At 39.0% G+C, this 21586-nt stretch overlaps 1 long non-coding RNA gene across 1 annotated transcript in view; it reads right to left on the bottom strand.

The window, feature by feature from the left end:
• Positions 1-20682, bottom strand: part of LOC309716999 — a 50353-nt gene extending 29671 nt beyond the window's left edge. The window contains exons 1-2 of the long non-coding RNA XR_014279607.1: positions 20627-20682; positions 15518-15542 (exon numbers count right to left, since the gene is read on the bottom strand). This is a non-coding gene — a long non-coding RNA (uncharacterized lncRNA). The remainder of the gene's footprint in view (positions 1-15517; positions 15543-20626) is intronic.
• Between the last annotated feature and the right edge of the window lie 904 nt (positions 20683-21586).

Below are 21586 nucleotides of genomic sequence, written 5' to 3'. Positions count from 1 at the left end.
CCTTCTGACTATGCTGTCTGTGTTGAGCGCTCAGTGGATCTGCGCTCGACAGTGCAGCCTAGGCGGAGTAGTCGAACGCAGATTCACTGAGCGCTCCACACAGACAGCATCGTCAGAAGGAAAATTGATAAAATAAATTACAAATGTTGTATTGTTCGATACATATGCGTACCGAACCGAAAGCACTGTATCGAACGGTTCAATATCGATACGAATATCGTTGCACCCCTAATATCCAGAGTCATTTTCCCCGCTGGATTTGGAGCTGGATGGTTAGAAGCACGTTTTAGACCTCCGTTAACACAGACAATGTTTGCACCAAGATGCCAGCTGTAAATAAATCCTAGAAAGCTTGTAAATAATTTTATTAGGGCAACAAATTAGCAAATGCTCTCGCCATTTTTTAAAAGCTGAAGCTGTAAAGTGTTTCACAAAACATTTCACAGCATGACTGCCGGAGAAACTACTGCAACAAAAAACCCCAACAACAACAAAAATAAACGTAAAAAAGAAGAGCAGTGCAGGATAAAGCAGTGTAAAGACAGTCGTTTGTGATCTTCGTCGCTGTGCACGTCTAAACGGGCAGCGGTGGAAGCACAACAGGAAATGATGGAAAAGTAATTTTCATCTTTTGTCCCTTCGACCAGGAGTGCCACAGCAGCTCGGTTTGCCCCCTGGCACATTCATTCAAAGATGAAGGGGAGCCTCAGCAGCAGCGTGATCCTAAACGCGATGACACAGGACTCTGTGGCTGATTCTTTGGACAGGTGCATGCTGGGTGATTTATGTGCGCGTCCTCTTGCAGGTCCCCAGGAGCAAATATTGACTGTTTATTTCTCCAAGCTCAAGGCAACAGGGAGGCAGCAATTTCTTTATTTTTTATTTATTTCTATAATTTTTTTAGGCCTTAGATAAATTGAACCCTGCAAGATGCAAACGCACCTGACAGGGAGCAATTTTTTTTAACTCACCCCCCCAACCCACAAAAATGGAGAGAGAGAGAGAAAAAGCAACTTAATAGCGAACATTATTGATTTGTCATTCCTCTTCTCAGACATCTATACACCACAGGGATATTTCAATTACATAGGGGCTTTTGGATTGCTTCCCTCTTCAGCTTCCCACCAGGACCGACCACCTGCTGCAGAGCAGTGATGGACACACGCAAACGTGTTCGCATTACAGCGCTTATACCCATACATACATTCATATCCACCTATGGATTTGTGCATGAACTCACTCAACCCTCCCGGTATTCCTGTTTATCATTCTTATTTTTATTTTTTTTAGGAAATTGTTGAAAAATGCTAAGTGTATGCACGATTAACACAAGGGCACGGTCAAGGTTAAGTCAGGGAGCCGTGAATGGCACGATGGTGTAAAACCAGAATGTAATTAAAAATATAACCTTGAATTGTCCTTTAGGGATATGAATGATACAAAATGCCTAAAACTCGAACGTGCTCAATTTGGAGGACCCTGTTTTTCTTTTCCTAGTCAATTTGCCCTTTACTGGGAAATGGACTGCACAGATTTCTCTCGGTAAAGTCTGCTCCTGGGGGAAATTGTGTTTAGCGTTGTTGGTGGGAGATACACGGGCTCACTCAACCAGAACAAACAATTATTGTACAAAGGGAGAGAGCCAGGGTGTCCGAATGAAGCACTCCCACATGCTTATGTTACTGAGTCCGAGAATTAATAAAATGGGAATTATACATTATTGAATAAGAGGCACAAGTGAGCACTGCTGCCTCTTAAATACGATGCATTAATGTTCCATTTTCTCGTTATTGTGTGCAGACCAGTGTCTTTGTGCTTAAACATTTGTTATGTTTTTGTATTCTGTATACTTTGGACACTTTAAACTGAAAGAGAGAAAATAATCTGAATAAGTTAACTCTGCAGTGCACTGCTCCACTGCTATAAGGACAAGTGCTTCCTGCCTGCAGCACAAAATAGTGAAAGTGTGGATTGAATTGAAAGAAAAAATCCTGCAAATCTTGTTTAGTCACCTTTGTGACCCTCTGTTTTAATTTAGGTACAGGATGCATTTTGTTATTTTGGTGAATCAGTTTATCCACTCAGGAGCAAGACACCATTTGCAAGCGTGATTAAAGAAAATGTGCAACATTCCACTTGTCAGTTTTGCTTTTACCAATATTTTTTCTTGTCTTTTTCCTTCTCTTTTGTTTGCATTTTTTATACACTCCTCTTCTTATCCAGCAGAGAAACAGCTCACTAAAAATGCTTCTGATCAATTAATATTCTTTGGTTTAAGTCCAAATATAGTGAAGTGTTTCACTGACTGTTTTGTTCTTTGATTAGTGTTCATTAGAAACTATTACAGGTCTTTTCTTCACTACAAGCTGAAGTAAAACTTCATATGAGCCTTCATGGATCAGTAGCAAAACACTGAAAAGCAAAGAGTACTTATGCAAAAGCCTTGCAAAGCTTTTGGCTGGAGCAAATAGGGATTTTATTACTACGAGAGTAACATTTATAGACAGAACATTCAGTCCTTGTATTACCTATTCATAATCCATATTCCACTTTCCATAAATCCTAACCTGTATCTGGTTCATGTTCAAAAGGTTGAAAGCTGACAAATTCCTTCCGAAATGAAAAGTTTGTTAATATTTCATCAGTGATAATCAGTGATTTCAACCCATAAAAGCCAAGTATATCATATTGTTTGAGACTTTTCCTTTCAAACAATCAAAATAAATCAAAATAAATGAATACATATTTATGAAAAAGGGAGAACAACATTTTAAGGGTGTACCCTGCCTCTATCCGGTCTTTAAGTCTGATGTCAATAGCTGATTCCAAACTCTGCTTCAGGTCCCAAAGTCAAACGAACACTGCAGCATCACTGAGAATTACAAACTGTCTAAATCCTTTCATCCTGGTTAAATAAAGGTTAAATAAAATAAAATAAAAATCTGCAATAAAATGATCCGTGTGTCTGCGCTACCAGGTGTAACAATTAAGTTTAACATCCAGGCATCCACAAAAGCAGAATTTATTAAATTTAACGAGCTAGAAGTTAGCAGGAAGTTAGCTCACTAGTTTCCACCTAAACATAATATGCCATGTTGTGATTGAGGGATTTCTTAAAAAATGAAGACGTACAGCTCTGCTATCACTTCCAACACAAATGAAGACAGGAAACTAAACAGTATTGATGTTTGTAGGGTTACTGAAGTTGGACTAGCTGGTATATAATGATGTGCTATGCGGTGGCTAACTACATAGCTATGGTTAGCGTCAAACAGAAAACTGATTAAGCAGAAGTGTGAGATGGTTGAAAATTTACGCCAGCGTCCGGTTATATTTTAGATAGCAAGGAGCAGACGGCAGAGTTTCACTCCACCGAGAGAGCTCGTGACGTAATCCTGAGGCTAGACCGTCCAATTTCACAGTCGCTCATTTCCAGTCTACCCAGCTTTCGGAGGACCCAGCCCAGACTGTGAAGGCCGGGTCCTCAGGTGGATGCAGCTTCTGAATTTGGACACCCCCGCTGTTTCTGGCCGGACAATAATAACGGTGACATTTAACTTATTTTATCCGATAAATAAACATTGTAAAATTCAAGTTTCTTGTATATATATGTATACCACTCCTTGAAACAAGTGCTTTTTAGGATCATTTACCTTCAAAGGTTTCCCCTGACATCATAAAAAGTCATTTAAAAAACATAAAAACAGAGTCTACAAAGGTCAGGATAAACCTTTTCGCTAGTTCTCATCAACAGTTTCCTTGATCTCAGAAGACTCCAGAAGTGTTTATGAGTGTTGAATAATGGGGCGGGTCAAATAGGAAAAAAAATGTTTTCTTAGTTGTTGCCAACAAAGTGCTGAAATACACATAATTGCATGTATAGCCCTGTAGTACTAACATATTTATATACTTATATGCTACAGATTAATATTACCGTAATTGTCGGGCTATAAGCCGCTACTTTTTGCACAAGCTTTGAACCCTGCGGCTTTTAGTCAGGTGCGGCTTTTCCATGGATTGTCCATGATTTTTGTCATATCATAAGACGATTTGTTTTGTTTGTTCCGCTGTTGTACGGCACTACGTTGCCTGGCGGAAGGATCGGGGTTCAAGAGTGGTATGTTAGTCACATGTCCGTCCGCCAGGCAACATAGTGCCGTACGAAGTAGCGCGAAAAACAAACTTCAAAGTAGCGCTACGCATTCAGCGGGAGTCGTGGATGACGAGCGGCGATAAACTTGCGAAAAGCAAGTTATGCCCAACTCCACCGGTGGATTCTGACAGCGTGGAAAAGTGCGAAAACATCCACGATCACCAACGGATTTTGAAGGGCTGGACTGCTGCATGATGGAGAGGAGGACACCGCCACGGCCCTTCTGAGGGTGTTCGACTCTGACACTGACAACGAGGATTTCTTTGGTTTTGAAAGTGACAACGAAGGAGAGAAGCGGAGAGTGGATGACGAAGCCATCCTGAGCCTGTTCGTTTCCGACATTGGAGAAGAGGACTTTGGTGGTTTTAGAGCGCAGGAAGAAGAGAAAGATGGTGAATGACTGACTTTTCTTCTTGTTAAAGCCGTGTCACTGCACCTGAGCCTAAAAGGTAGGCCGAATCTATTTTCTGGTGTGCTGTAGGTTACTGTTATGTACTACATGTGCAAATATGTACCCATAACTTGTTTTTCAAAATATTAATAAAAGGGGTGTGTCTCCAAACAGCCATCTCTTTCCTGACAATTCCCTTTGTGCATATTCTCTTACATATGATAAGTCAACATTGAAACACCTGCGGCTTTTAGTCAGGTGCGGCTAATGTATGTACAAAACAGGATTTTCCCCTGATTTTAGCTTGTGCGGCTAATATTCAGGTGCGCTTTGTAGTCCGGGAAATACGGTAATATTAATGCAAAGGCTGAAGTGCAGTCCTGCGAGTGGTACACTGACTGTCTGTTTATAAATCAGGTTCAACAGAGTTTAAATGATATCTAAAGCATTTCTGCTAAGCACTTAATGTTCAGTGACAGGTTGCTTCTCCCCAAGACAAGAACTAACAGACTTAAAAACTCCTTTGTCCCACACGCCATCAAACTGTTTAACTCCTCTCTGGAGGGGAGAGGGAGGGGAAACAGGAGGACAAAGGAGGGGGGAACAACTAAGCTGTAGTGCCTCTTCACCTCACTGCACAATACCTTGTGCAATACTTTTTGTAAATAGTCAACAGTGCAATAGACTCAATACTTGAAATGTGCAATTCACTTGTATTTTTATTTTTTATTCCTATTTATTCTATTTATCCCCTTTGTATATTTTATTTATATTTGTCTCTGTATTTATATATGTGTGTGTGTGTGTGTGTGTGTGTGTGTGTATATATATATATATATATATAACAATTCTGTAACTGTAACTTCGGTCGTTGCTGTGCTTTTTGGAAGTCGAATTTCCCAGAGGAACCCACCCGAGGGATTAATAAAGTTCTATCTTATCTTATCTTATCTTATCTTATCTCTTAATGCACAATATCCCTGCTTTTTTCAGCGCTTTCATCCTCAGCACAGAACAATTTAGTGTCCTTTACCTGAAATATATTACATTTTATGCAGTCTTGTTCATATCCTTCTTTAATGGAGCAATGTTATTATTAAGTCGATTTGGTTGTGTGTATTTGTGGAGCACTTTGGAACTGTGGTTTTAAAAGCTCCATAAATAAATTCTACTTCACCAGCTGCTTCTGATTTTCTATGTAGATTACAATTCATAAAAAAAAATGTATTTTTTTCCAGGAAGAGGTGCATTTAGGGATGCTGACTCAACATATACACAAAGCCAGCCACTGTGGAGAGATCACTCACAGAAATACACAACAGTGACAGATACCGTCTGGCCAACAGGGAGCATACTGTTCACAGACACATCCCAGTTTTAACAGCTTTTTGCCTTCATCCTTCATCCAGTCACTTTATTGTATGTGGCCAAAATGCACCATATTGATACATATCTGCAACTAATTTCAGGTGCATTTGTACAAATGCATGAAAAGCATTGTGCCAGTGATGCATTGTCTGTTGTCTCTTGCTTATCTGCTCGGCTTGTACTTTTTGCTAATCTGTCTCCCCGAAGTTTGAAACAAGCCACAGCGAACACCAACTCACCAACAGTAAAAACACAAAGGGAATGCTAATGATGTTAGGGGTTTTTAATGTTCACATGGTTTCACTGAACCGCATAATATGGTGAATGGATAAAAAGAAAAATATCAGTGTTCACTGCATGAAAAGTGGGATTTTTGTCAGGAAATAGATCTGTAAATTTCTGTGAAACTTCACAGCTACTTGGAGTTATGCAGGTGTTGACAAACCTGTAAATGTGATTTTTTTTTCATGCAGTGGCCACATTTTATTCTATAAAATGCATAAAAGCTCTGCAAGAAAAAGAAATGCCAACAGATGTATATTAAATGTTCAAAAGCTGCAGATGACAAACACATAAGATCCTTGATGTCCCTTTGTTCAGTAATATCTTATATTGATTCTTTAGAATCAATTACAATAAAGTGAAATGGGCAAAAGAATCCTGATTGAGACGAGCGTGATAAACAATACATACTGTACGGGCAAACTGAACTCCTGACTTCTCAATCTAAAACCCATCAACCTAGTATCGTGACAAAGCGTGCAATAGACACACCAGTCTGCCATGTCCATTTCACGCTTTGCCTCTCCAAAGCGTGAAATGGAGAGCATGCAGAAGTCGCAGTAAGCTGCATTACCGACAAAGGGAGATATTTTATTTCAAGCCAACATGAAAATAATGACGGGAAAGTGTTTAAACAGACATTATTAACACATTTACATGAAAATATATTACATACATTTCTGGCACAGAGGGACCCTGCAGTGCCCTTCGTACATCTTTTTGATCAGTACCAACTTCTTGGCTTTAAATAAATTATGTCCCCCTGCTGGTCCTGCAACTTCTGCATGCATGCCCATTTCACTGAAGCGTGAAATGGATACGCTGGACCGGTGTGTCTATCACATGTTTTGCCATGATATCAAGTTGAAACTATTTCTTAATCTACCAAAGAATCTAGACACTAGATGTGCAAAGGTTGTAATACTGACATCAGGAGGCAGAAAAGCAATTTGCTGTCAAAAGACCGCTTGAAAAATTGCAAAAAATCATATTTTGCATGGTTGGATCTTAACAGGGTTACAAGTCGAGCTTCAACATGCACCAAGAAGAGCGAGACAAAACATTTTTTTGAACGTGCAATTTATTGAAAACAAGGCTTAAACTGAAACAGGCTGATTTACAGCTGATCAAAAGTTTAGGATCACGTTTCCAAAGGCCCCGTGAACCCCTCAAAGCAGAATTCAAAATTTCAAACTTTAGCTCCACCGTTATTGTCGATCACTTCTGAAATTTGTTGCGGCATGCTTGATGCAAGCATTTCCATGAGGTGAGTGGGAACATTTTTCCAAGTGGTGAAGACAGCCACATGAAGGGCATCTACTGTCTGGAACTGTTGTCCATTTTTGTAACCTTCCCGTGCCATCCATCCCCAAAGGTTCTCAGTTGGAATTAGATCAGGGGAACATGCAGGATGATCCAAAAGAGTGACGTTATTCTCCTGGAAGATGTCCCTTGTCCTGTGGACATTGTATACAGTAGCGTTGTCCTGTTGAAAAACCCAGTCGTTACCACACAGACGAGGGCTCTCAGTCATGAGGGATGCAACATCTGGACATAGCCAGCGACCGTTTGACACCCCTGCACCTCCTGAAGCTCCTGTGTTCTACTAAAGGAAAAACCACCCCAGACCATTATGGCGCCACCTCCAGGTGAAGTGTAGAAAACATGGGATCTGCTTGTCATTCCAGTAACGCTGGCAACCATCAGGACCGTCAAGGTTAAATTTATTCCCATCAGAACATAAAACGTTCTTCCACCTTTCAATGTCCCATGTTTGGTGCTCTCTTGTCCAAACGGTCAGTTCTGTGGTGTTCAAGGAGACGAGGCCTTTGAAGATGTTTTTGAAGCACTTCAGTCTTAGATGCCGTCTGATGGTCATGGGGCTGCAGTCGGCACCAGTAATGACCTTAAATTGTTCCAACTTCTGCAATCTGGTAGAAGGTTCCGCATCTTCCGGGCAAGGACAGAGAGACTCAAGAGGAGCTTCTATCCCCAAGCCATCCATGCCCTAAACACACACACCCGCCCTCTCACATCATCTATAATTGACTGAGACAGGACTCTTCCAGACACTAAACCAAGGCACAATGTACATTTCAATTCCTTTAATTTTAAATATGTTTATATTGTCTATCCTGTAAAATAGTCAGATGTCTATTCATATTAATGTACAGAATTCACCTGCTTGCTGCTACTACTGCACATTCACCCAGTGTACATACTATATGTATATATATATAATGTTCTTCCTCTACACCCCCCCCAAATTTTTGCACATGTCGAGGAGCGTGTCAGGCTACATTTCACTGTGTGTTGTACTTGTATAACTATGCATGTGACAAATAAAGAACCTTGAACCTTGAACCTAAATTGGGTCGAGGATCTTGGCGGACAGCCAATTGGATCCTCCAGCTCAGTGCTGGTGAAATATTTTGGGTCTTCTACTTGACTTTTTTTGTTCCATAACCCTCAGGATCATTTAAGAAATTCTAAATGACTGTCTTATTGCATCCCACCTCATCAGCGATGGCGCACTGCGAGAGACCCGGCTTATGCAGTTCAACAACCCAACCACGTTGAAAAAAGGGAACGTTTTTTTGCCTTTGCCATCAGAACATTATGACAGCGTGACTACCTGACAGAAAATGACAATGAATCCACATTTTTGCACAGATTTGGTCTTTTAAAGGCACGTGGTCATAAACTGAAACAGGCTGTGAAATAAATTGCATGCACAGAAACATGTTTTGTCTCACTCCCATTTCTTCTTGTTGCATGTTGAAGCTCTACTTAGAACCTTGTTAAGATCCAACCATGCAAAATATGATGTTTTGCCATTTTTCAAGTAGTCTTAAACAGTGGCGGAGCGGGGGGGGTGGCTTACTGGGCTTAAGCCCGGGTTGTTTTTTCAGAAGCCCGGGGTCTTTTGGAGTGTAATTTTTTCATAGTTAGATGCCTGGCTGACAACTGTATAAAACAAAAACCAGGGGCGATTCTAGAAAGTAAGAAATCTTTGGGGGTGCTTTGATTCATTTTGGGGGTGCTGAAGCACCCCCAAAGATGGGCTAAAATCGCCCCTGACAAAAACTACACACAATATTCGAAGCACATAGTGCACACTGTGGGAATTTACGACTATGCGTAAATCCCCCCTAATATTGGTATGATCCGAGCTTAGGCACTAAGTGACTGTGCGAGGGGGCGGGGGGAACTGCTGCCTGCGAGTGTGCTGTTGGAGAAGTGCAGCCAGGCAGACAGAGGAGAACTTAAGTTTGACCAGGTACTAAAGTAGATCATTCGTACTGTACAAATAATGTAAATATGATGGTGAATCACGAAAGATTAATGTCAAACTGATCACTTGACCCATATTACGTTACTTGCTCTTCAAGTGAATCAACAAATGGCGAAATGAAAAGCCGAACAACAACAATGCTGTTTCTTTAGAGAGTCTTAGCTTACATGTGTGTTTATTTCATATTTTCAGTTCTTACCCTCCACGGCTAAATAAATTTCAGTTTCAGTAATGCACTGATATACAAGAATGGACATAAGGAGCTTCTTTCAAAGAAAAAAACTCGTAGATGTTATTTTATATATTATGCTTTGTATGTTGTTCAGTATATTTCTATGCAAAACAAGAGGAATTTCAATACACAGCAGCATATTCACAGTTTAAACCAGATATTTACATACACTTTATGGAAAACACAAGAACATTTTTATACTGTACAACATCAATTTAGAGCAAACTTATTTTGTTTTGGATAAATAAATATTGAAATATCTTTTGAATTAGTTAAATGTCAGAATAAAGAGAGACAGAGCTTCTATTTTTTATCACTTTCATCAAATTTAGGAGTACATATACACTAAGTTTATTGTTAATTAATAAGAAAACTCCAGACGATTCCATTCTGAGCTGAAGAAGCTTCTGATAGGTTAGTAGAGTCCATGTGAGTAAATTGGTGGCACAGCTGTGGATGCATATAAGGCAAAACACAGAGTCTGTTTCTTTAACATGGGAAAAATCAAGAGATGTCAACCAAAACACCAGGAAAAGAATCGTGGAGCTCCATAAGTGTGGCTCAAGTTTGAATACAATTTGGTGCCATTTGCAATTAAGAAATACAGACAGTTTATCTCTTTACTCTTTATATTTATCAGCCTAAAAAAATAAACATTTAGTCTAATTTGATGTTACAATTAAAAAAGTGTTTGTGTTTTTATCTGAAGAGTTTGTAAATATCTGGTTTCAACTGTATATTTGATGATTGTCAGCACAAAGAGGGAGAGAGAGGAACAGAGAGGGAGAGAGAGAGGAACAGAGAGGGAGATGGAGAATGAGGACAGAACAGAGATGAACAAGAGCAGGTGAGCCACACATGTTAGTCAAATGGTTGTTTACCAAAAGTATCACCGTATCATAGGTACTCATGTATCTCGTACCTAGTGTTTCTTTTTAGGTTTGTTATTTTTCAAATTCTGTATTTATTAAGTTATGCAGGCTTGTTTGCACAACAAGGCTAAATAATTATATAAACTTTTCTGAATCTAAATAGTGGACTTTTGTAGAATTAAAAAATAAGTGTAGTGCAGGTCTATGATGATTTTAGTGCTACTATCATTTAGTTCTGATTCTGGTTCTGTCTTGGTTAAGTCCCAAGTAGTCCTGATTTTGAACTGTTGTAGTCCCGTTTTAATTCCGGATCAGTTCTGGGTCTGGTTGAATTGGGGTTTAGTCCTCGTGTCTTGATACAGCCCTGATTTTGTTCTGCCTTGCTGCTTAATTAAAAAACTAGTTTAAGGTGTCCTGCATGTGTGATATATATTATACCCTATATGAAGTCATTCTTTTTTGAACAAAACTCAAAACAGAGCCTATTAATCTTTCAGTTATTTCTAACATGTATCATACTACCCTTTAGGGCTAAGCCCCGAGTGTATCAAATGTCTGCCTCCGTCTCTGGTCTTAAACTTTTGATCGGGACTGTACAACTGAGATAGAATTTACATTTAGATGAATGCAAATGGCTTATAAGTGTTGTTTAAATATTTTTTGTTAAAAAGATTCATGCAAAAAAATTCAATGTACAAATAAGTTGTCAAAGTTGTTATATGCAAAACAAAACAATATCCGTTTAAATTAATCAACGCAGCAATAGTTCTTGCCTGAGATAACCTGAATTTGATTAATTCATTCCAAGATATTATTCAATTCAGGATAAACTCAATTAGCGCCTGAGTTTTGATTTATTTTTTACTCATGAGATAAGTTTGCACACAGATAGCTAGCACAGCAGGACAACCTTTCTTACAAAACGTGAACACTGCATGTGTCTCTAATATCCGATCGTAATCAGACAGACAATGAGCTGTTTTCATCAGAGCAATCCAGCCTCCAAGGCTGGCTGTGAGAATAGGGTCTGTTTAGAAAGTGCGATACCCTTATCTGTGGTTCTGACCCTAAAACCTCACCCAAACATGTGCACATACACATTGTAATGTCACAAAACGTTGCTTCTTTGTTATTTCTTTTGATCAAAACATGAAATAAAATGAGCTCCACAGACTGAGCTTACAAAATAACTCAATATTTATTAAACGGAAGGAGGTTAGCCTCTCCATGACTCTAATTCCCAGAAACTAGGAGCTGATTTTTTTATATGAATTCCAAGAAAACAGCATTTGCCTGAAGGCCAGGCTATTTAATAAAAGCATTTTTTAAGATGATGATTTTAACAATAAGAAAAATCACAAAAGAAAGCTATTTTGATACATTAAATCACGCCTCAATATTCTTCTTGGGAAATACTTTTGAATTATCAAAATTATAAAAATAAACAACTTTACATCCCAATGCCTAATAAAGTTAAAATCCTTGGAGTTTTCTAGCACATACTATTAAAAAGATTATCTTTAATCTTAAGTATTAACTCTGCAATTTAACAAACAAATCCAATCTCATTAAGCTCTGTTTATAAAACACATCTTAATTATTAAATTATTTTAAAAAAGAATGAAAAGCATTACATTTCTTACAAAATAGTTTTTAAAATAATATCCTGACTCTGAGGTGATTACCTAACCTCGCCAAATTATTTAATGCACTATTATGTTTTGTGAGTCCTACAAGCATCTTCACAACTCATTATACGGACAGGCTCAGTCCTAAAAACAGACCTAAAGTTCCATTATCCTTTCAGAGGAAATAATAGGGCAAGGTAATGGCCAGGCACAATGGTATCCTGTAGAATTAGTAGATAAAACCTGCACTATTGCCTCAGTAATAGTGAAGCACATTCACAACTGGTGAAGTCCTGGATTTATGGTCAAAACCTTTAGTTTGTGTGTTTTTTTCTTCTTTTGTGTGGAACAGCAGATTGTGCCCAGGTGTCTTCCCGTGTCTCAGGGAGAGTAAAGCAGATGAGCCTAATGACGTGCACACTTCAAAGCAGACTCGTTTAAATATTAAATTGTAGCACATCATTAATTAAACAAAAAAAAAGCAAATCATAGCACGGGCAGGGTTTTCACCAGCAGATGTTAAAGATGACAGCAAATTCATGTCTACAGACAGAGACACACAAACATATATAAGAGAGGGGGAAGGGTGGGGGACGGGGGGGGAAACAAACTCGATAAACACTAATTAGCTACTCTAATTGAAGTGCACTCTTAAAGTAATTACTAGGCAGAGGAATCGGTATTTACATTCATAAATAATCCTGACAGCCAGTGCAGGAGGGTCCCTCTTCTTTCCTTTGGGTCTGGGGAAAGTTGTCTTCCCACTCCATAAATCTGCCAGTCACTAACATTATCAGTTAGAGTTTACTGCTAATGGCTTTGTACAACAGTTGGTTTGTAAGCATTAAATCAGTGAATGGCTGCCCTGAAAAACAGAGCTTAAAAATACCTGAAGTACACCAGCAGTTATTACAACAAGTCCGCCACCCTGAATGACAAGATAGCATGACTAATATACAGTGTTGGGGAGTAACGGAGTACATGTACCGCCGTTATGTATTTAAAATACAAAATATGAGTAACTCTATTCCGTGACAGTTACTGTTTAAAAAAGTGGTATTCGGAATACAGTTACTTTGTTGAAATAAATGGATTACACGGCGGTCTTTACCTGTTTCATATATTAGGCTATGCTCTCTCTATTTTTGGTAATTCCACGCCGGTGGAAACCCAAACAAAACACGCATAAAGAGGCTCTAATGTCTGCATCTTAATCTGGCGGCCCATATCACCTCTACTTGCGGCCCGCATAATGACGTGAAGAAATATTTGTAAAAAAATATTCAAAAAATGATTTCATATGAAGGCAATAGGCAGAGTGTTAAAGGCATAACTGTAAAGAATGTAGCCTCATGGGCAGTGTAGTCCGTGCTGCAGGTTGAATGGACTGCCATACCCGTTACGTGTCTGTGGGCACGAGGAGGGAGAAAAAGGAAGTGGAAAAGCACGAGTTGTCACCGAGCAGAAACGGGAGCTGGAAGCATGTAAATATAATAATAACCACTGCACCCAAAAAGAGTGCCTGACGAGCCCAGTTGTAAGTAAGCTATTAAGACTCGACTGTACACTGTGTTCGTGTTTTCCTCTGAAACAATAAGTTCTGCTGGAGCAGCCTTTCAACGCCTCTCTCTGTCTCTCGCTAATAGTAAAGCTAGTTTTCAGCTACAAGCCCGACATGGAACCCAACGTATTAGCCAGAAGTCCCTTTACTACGTTTCGGAGCCGCGGACCTGTTTTATATACACGCGGAATAGTTTTCTATATGAGATCGCTGCAAAAAGTGCAGCTTTACCTAATGTCCACCCTACTGTTACTCTGTTACTACTTTTACATTAAGATTTAAAATTCTAGTTGATATTGGTATGGCGAGTAGCCTTCAGTAACAGTAATAGATCACACAGCAATAGTACATTCATGTAGTTGTAAAAAGCATGATAATACATTAAGTAATCCAAAGTATTCAGAATATGTTACGCTAATTGAGTAACGTAATACGAATACGTTGTATTCTGTAATCTGTAGTGGAATACATTTTAAAAGTAACCTTCCCAACACTGCTAATATATTTGTTTGTTTGTCCCTGTGATTTTAATTTGAATTGTTTCTTTCTCGGGCAGCACGGTGGAACAGTGATTAGCACTTTGCCTCACAGCAAGAAGGTCCTGAGTTAAATTCCACCATCAGGCTGGTGTCTTTCTGTGTGGAGTTTGCATGTTCTCCCCGTGTTTGCGTGGGCATGCAGTTAGTGGGGATAGGTTAATTGGAAACACTAAAGTGAATGGATGGATGTTTCTTTCTGTTACTCACCAGAAGACTGTACCAGAAGTACTGTCTGTCTCACTGTTAGTTGTTTCTGGAGCAGTGCGTCTGCTGACCAATACATTTGTTCTGGCATTGTTCACAGATGTGCAGGGTGGCTGCTAATAATTAAATGGACAATTTTTCAATGTGCACATTGTGATGAGGTAAATACTGTAGGTTTTATAGCCAGCATGCCAGTGTATTCGCTTTTGTGACATTGAGATTTTGCTTTGAGGCCTGTTGCTTTGGATTCTTTATATCAGGGCATACTTCACATGCCAAGTCTAAAACGTTGTAAGTGATGCAATTTTAATTGGTTTTCTTTCAACTACACCTCTGTGACAAGCCAAACATGTTGTACACCCAGAAAACACTGACGTGTCTGAAACTTTTTGCTTATGACTTATTTCCTTTTAATAAAACAAAATAAGGCACCTTGCCTCTGAGTGGTTCAGCTAGCAGGGGAAATATGTTCACACATTTCTGTTTTTTCTAATGATCCCAATCTTCTAGAGTTAATATCTGAGTGTGGCATATGCAAATAATAATATAAGATGTGCAGATGTTGAAGAGAAAAAAAATGTTGCTGTCTCTTTTGACATTATGACTGTGCACACTGAGGCAGCTCCCACCACAGAAAGACAGATCAGGAAGACGGGCGCCTAAACTATACTGTAGACAATGTTTCACATATGCAGTGTCCAGTTTGGATGGAAGTTATTACTGTCAGATAGGAAGAGCAAGAAAAGCAGAGATGACATATCAATCAAATGACAGCTCAGAGCCTTTTCCTCACATATCTTTGTGATGGTTAGTCAGCCTCCCCCCAAGATCCCGTGGATCTCAAAGTGCTCCATCTTTAAAGGAATTTTATTTCATGCGCATCTGTGTATAGCAGAGAATGATATTTTGGCTTTAACACTGTGATAGAGGCAGAAACTATCCACTGACTGCCAATCTGTATTAAGAAATATTGCTGTGTGTTCAGTACTGACCTTTTCTGGATTGCCCTCCAGTTAGCTGCAAAGAGAAGCAAAAATGGAAAGTTTAGATTTATTCACTTCACTGCTGTGACTGCATTTTGCTGCTAAAAAATATAAAGTTTCACTAAATTAGCTTTAACTATCAAAGCAGATTTATATTTCCTATATTGTCACATTTCACATACATTTATAAATATGTGTGCACCCATGGTATCGCGTCTGCGGTAGCTAAATGCTGATCGTGGCAGTGCTGACACAGTAAAGCGGGTATAATATGTTCACCATGAGACGTGTTAAGGAAAAAAAAAAGATATTTCATGATTCTAAATCAGTGGGCCATTACAGCTCTATCTGACTTCCTGGGTCTCTGCACATTTCACCGCATGATACGACTTTAATGCAATTTCTAAATTTTATTTGATCAAATGTAACAAAAAGAGACAAAAGCATACATTGGGGCTTCTGTGACACCTACCTTATTAATTGTTTTACAGCTTTACTGGGAGTATTCTGTATGTAAGAATGTTTTATGCCACTGTTAACACACAAACTTAACACAAAGGATGAAAGACACAGCAGGTTTTTAGAGATTTGCTCAACCCTCAGCATACTGGGCAAATTGGAGCTAGAATTGATGGGCATGTTATTATAATCCATGGAATTTATCCAACAGTTGCTGATGGACTTGACATCAACAGAAGTGCTGTTAATGCCAGAATGTAGACTGCTCTAAAACCCTGAATAAACTAATGAGAAACTCCACTGTGCCTGAAAAAAGTAAAGAAGAATAAAGTTTCATCCAAAGCACTGCAGTCACTCTTTTCCTTTTCTCTGCACAGGCATAACGTTAATTGCTTAATTGGCACTTGAGTGGGGACAGTGGTGTCGTCGTCATAATTTATCGAAAGACTCTATATGCCATGACGTATTGGTTGACAAGCTGAAGAAAAAAGGCCGCTGCTTTTCAATTTAACTGATTTACAAACTGTGGCTATCTGTCTCCTTCAGTTAATTTGTGTTTGCCCTCTCCCTCATGTGTAGGACCAAATAAAATTGTCTAATTGAAATTGTTCTCATAGCTCTGGCGAACAGCACGATGTCTCCTCAGTGGGGTTGGCCTCAAGGAAATAGCCTTCTATTAAGTTGTCACTTATCGGCATGCATGAACTGCAAGGGGTGGGGATTTTATTTTTTTCAATCAAAACAATGGGTGCATCCATTGCCTCACACAGAGCAAAAACCGATGGAAGTTGGTGCCCTGCTGGGAAACTATACAAGAGTCTGTGATGTACCATTAAACATTCCAGACTATGGTCACACAGAGAATTATAAAACACAAGTAATTGAATTCAGAGATTTTCTCGGATCCCATCAGTCATTCAGAAGAGATAAGCTCCGGATGACCCTGCTAAAATATTATAGCAAATGTACTTTTCTTGAAATATAATTACTCAAACTGAAGGGTAAGCTCACCCTCTTTTTCCTTCTTATCTAATCTCACAAAGAAGAAACCCACTACAGGCTACTGGCAGTCTGATTTAACATATTAAATGTCAACAAATGGTTTCTAATTAGTTTCACCAACTAACAATGAAACAAAAGGCATCAATATGCAAAGAATCAACTGCAAAAGATGACTGAGCACAGAGTACAGTTAACCGCAACACACCAGGGACTGCGGGAGATGAGATTTAACCTAGAGTCAGGTAACACTGGCAAAATGTCACCTACTCACATTATATCTATTTACAGAGGCTTACTTAAGCACAAAGAAAAGAGGGAGTAATTTTCAGGCAACTGAGAGTGATTTGAATGCCGGTACTAAAAGTTTTATGAAGCATGAATTTTATTTTCTCAGCTATTTGAAATATGACTTTGTGAATGTGTAGCGTGTGCTGTCATTTGTTGTCTCTGCACATTTACCGGCTGCTTTACACAGGTAATTTTTTGGAGCTATAATAAAGAGACATTTGGCCCTTACTCTATGGGGGACCTCGCTTTTCCCCATGTTGTACAAATGTCACACTGTCAGTGAACATTGCCTCTGAGATTCAGTAGTTAATGCTGAATACTTAAGGTGGAGTACCATGAATTTATGTGACTGTCCTCCCAAGAATGAAGCTTTAAAAAGACAACATACAGGTTCATTCAGGTGACGATGCCCTGTTTGTCATAGTAGTTATTCTGGATGCATGAAAGAATGTCGCATGGTGCATAATCGTGGATGTCACTGGAGATATCCCAAGACAATTCTAAGAGATGGCATTCACACAAGCGATGGTTATAATAATGGACTGATATTGCCTAAAAAAGAGCCACTTAAAATCCGGTCCTCTCTTTATTATACTCTCCTCCATCCCTACAAACATCGTTAACTATAACCATAACCAAACCAGACCACATACACAATGATAAGATCCAGAAATACATTCCTTTGGTGCAGCTATTGAAATAATAATATAAGTAATGTAAGGAATTATTATATAATACAAAGTATTAAAAGTACCAGGAACTCAAAGTTGTTTTGAGTTGTGTTGCTTTCTGCATTTGGGCTTTCTGAAAGCATTTCACTGCACACAGAGAAAATGAAATCGTATGAGTATTAATAGCTTTTTTCCACATTGGTGATTGGCAACCAGGAAGACAAAATTTACAAAAGTTAGACAATAACTTCTACTAACTCGTTTTATGTGGCATGCGGCGAGTTATGTAGTGGCAGCTCATGTCTGCTGTCACTAATTAACTGTAGTTTCAGGCGCAACTTCATGGCAAACCAAATTAAAAGTAAACAAACAAAAATGGCGTAATGCCTGAGGCGTTACTAAAACCATCAATGACCATAAAGAGAGAAGGTTAGGGCACGCTAAACAAAACACTGGGCGTGAGGGTGCGCCTGCATTTCTAGTTTCACTGCAATCTCCGGCCAGCTCTGAATGATTTACAACACAAACTTCAGTTTTATGAAGTTCTCAGATGTTAATGATCCGACAACACTAGCATACACCATGAAACTGTTTAGTAAAGCATTGCCATTTTACATGACAAAAGTACCACATTAGTCTTACACACTGGTTACAGTTTGCGATAACTTTAATGGAGTCTCATTACAACTCGAATCCAGGCTACAAAATCACATCCGTAGGGGGTTAAGTGTGAAGTTTTTTCTGTTAACCAAAAGAAAAATGTGATGTTAATTAAGCGAGAGGGGAAATGTATGTGGGGAAAAGTATTTGCTCGACACTTTTGCGAAGTGCGCCGCTTCTGTTTATTGTAATGCATCTTAATCAGCATACTCAAATGCACTAGTATGACAATTAATTTAAAATGGTCTCTAACGAACTCCACATAAAGCAATTTAAAACAAAGCCTTTGATGTTTGAAAAATATAGACTAGAGCAGGTTTTCTTTTAAACTAGAGTATGTGTTCTCTGGACAGGGAACTGAAAAATAGATTCGGCCATGTCAATAGTAGACGTGTTTAGCACAGAACAAGAACAGTTTTCTGGAGACCCTCACACCATGAAGAATAGTGGTGGACATGATTTGGGGTTGTTTAGGTGCTTTGGGGACCGAGTGGTTTGCGGTCATTGATTATACTGTCTGCATCATATCAAAGAGTGCTTGAAGATAATGTAAGGCCATCTGTCAGAAAGATCAAGAGGACCTTTCAGCAGGATAATGATCCCGAGCAACCTAGAAAATTCACCAAGGAATGATGCAAAAAGAAGAAAAACGCAGGTGTATGGAGTCGAATCCCAGGCTTGCATCACATTATAAATTTATGAGAATTTCAAAAAGGCAGTAGATGGAAGAAAACCAACAAACATCTTGCAAATACAGGAATTTTGCATCACAACATGGACAATTGTTTCATCAAACTGATGCCAGAGAAGCTACATTGGGGGGAAATAATTATGAGATCTCCTAGTGAATTTATATGTTTGCTTACTTATAAAGAAATGAACAGTCTCTAATTTCTAGAGACTAAGTTTCATCATAATAGAGAACTCCCAAAAAAACATATTCCACAAAAGTTATAAATTGATTTGTGTATTATTGAGTGAAATAAATATTTAATCTCCAAGCAAAACATGACTCAGTACTTGGTGGAAAAACCCCTATTGGTAAGCACCATGGTAAACTGTCTCATGTAGTTGAACGCCAGGTTTGCTCATGTCTCAGGAGGGATTTTGGCCCAATCCCCTTCACTGAAACTCTAAATCTTTAAAATTTTTTGGCTACTAGTGATGGGATTTCCGGCTCTTTTTAGAGAACGGCTCTTTCGGCTCGGCTCACTAAAACGAGCCGGCTCTTTCGGCTCCGAACAGGCTCTTCAGGTTGTTTTGTTGCTTAAATTAATTTATTATTAACAATAATATAAAATTATGCACAAAAGGAGTTACTAATGTAAAAAAAAGTGGTTTTATTTATATGTTTATATATAAATATATGCGGTGGCCCCTCGAGACAAAACATGTACAAACTCCAAAACATATTTCTAGCATGAACTGAACTTCCAAAACAGAGCTTCCTAGATCACTTAAATTACACAATTGAATGCATATGTGTACTGTTTGTGTATTTATACACAAGCACTCATATATATTCGAATAATTAAAAAAAATGTTCATTTGCCTGTTACTACCACACACCAAATCAGGACGTTGCTACTTGCTGGCTTGTGTAGCCACTAGGTAACAAAAGCTCAACACTGCCCCTAGCATCCTGGACCATTTCTGTTGTGTTTTGTACGTGTTTTGAGTTTTTACGTGTTTTGGAGTTTGTACATGTTTGTTTGTGCTTTGTCTGTAGCGGTCACCGTAAATATACTTTTATTTATTCACTCCACATAAAATGTAATAAATAAATCATATAATACAAAAACCAACTATTTACATTTCAACTCTTAACTATTTAAATTTTCAGTTTTTTCCTTTTACAAATTTAAAGTGAAACAACACAAAACACTGAAAACCACAACACAATTAAATATAAATTAAATTAAATTAAATTAGAAAACAAAAAGAAGATGCATCTTCTCTGTCATATGGACCTGCGTGAATAAACTTTCTGAATCCTTTATCATCCGCAACTGAAAATAGTTGTAGATGATTACTATACCTTTCTAATGTGATGTTGTTGTCCCTGGCTCTTTCTCTGTCTCTCCTGCTCTGTTCCTGTGCTACTGAGTGTAACTACCGCCCCTCCCCCTCTTCCCAGCGTAAAGCACAAGGCTCGCAAGCGAAAAATAGTGCGAGAGAGAGGGGGAGATAAAGAAAAAAAAAAACCACGGCTCGTGATAAGGAGCCGGCTCGCATCGTTCACGTCAAAGATCCGGCTCTAAGAGCAATTTCGTTCGCAACCAACACATCACTCTTGGCTACTGCTTGGCAACTCACAGCTTCAGCTCCCTCCACAGATCTCTATAGGACTAAGGTCTAAAGGCCGGCTATACCACTTCACGACCTGAATCTGCTTCTTCTTTAGGTCACTGTCACGCTCAAAGACTCATTCAAAACCAATGGTCAGTGTTCTCGCTGAAGGAAGGAGGTTCTCATGTAAGATTTTATGGTACATGGCCCCATCTTAGCAGGAACACAGGCCCAAAGCATAATGCTGGCACCTCTGTGCTTGACCATGTGAATGATGCTCTTTCAGTCATACCTAGCATTGCTCTCTCTTTAGCGAGTTGATGCCAAAGAGCTCAATTTTGGTTTCATCCGGCCACAGCATTTTCTCCCAAACCTTCTCTGAATCACTTAGATGTTCACAAACACATGATGGATCTCTACATGAACATCCACGCACTGCAAGATTTCAGTCCATTAGACTGTAGTATCTTACCCATGGTGTTTTTGGTGACTGTGTTACCAGCTGCCTTCAGATCATTAACAACCTCCTCCCGTGTAGTTTTGGACTGACCCATCACATTTGTCATGATCATCCTCAGCACACAAGGCAAGAGCTTGTAAGCAGCTCCAGACTGAAGGAGATTCATTGTCATTTATATTTCTTCCATTTTTTAATAATCACACCAACAGTCGTCACCTTCTCATGAAGATTCATGCTGACTGGCCTTGT

This window comes from Aulonocara stuartgranti, assembly GCF_965226115.1.
Source record: "Aulonocara stuartgranti genome assembly, chromosome: 11".
Taxonomy (NCBI): domain Eukaryota; kingdom Metazoa; phylum Chordata; class Actinopteri; order Cichliformes; family Cichlidae; genus Aulonocara; species Aulonocara stuartgranti.
This window is presented reverse-complemented; position numbering and strand designations above follow the sequence as displayed.